Raw genomic sequence first — 241 nt, forward strand, 5'->3', positions numbered from 1 at the left:
AGTGAAAAGAAAGTCAAAGTTAAAAAAATGAAGATGACCAAAGAACAGGTAAGTACTAGTGGTTTCAACAGTTTGATAATCTTATGTTAATAAAATGAACCACATATGTATGTGTTTAAATGTTAATCTCATTTGTATTTGTTGTGTAGAGAAAGTAAATACATTTCAATTTTTCATTTTGCATTTACTATATTCTACTTGCTGTTCTATATCATATGTTGGTAATAAGAACTTTCCTCTT

The sequence above is a fragment of the Muscardinus avellanarius genome (genome assembly GCF_963383645.1).
Source record: "Muscardinus avellanarius genome assembly, chromosome: 9".
NCBI classification, from domain to species: Eukaryota; Metazoa; Chordata; class Mammalia; order Rodentia; family Gliridae; genus Muscardinus; species Muscardinus avellanarius.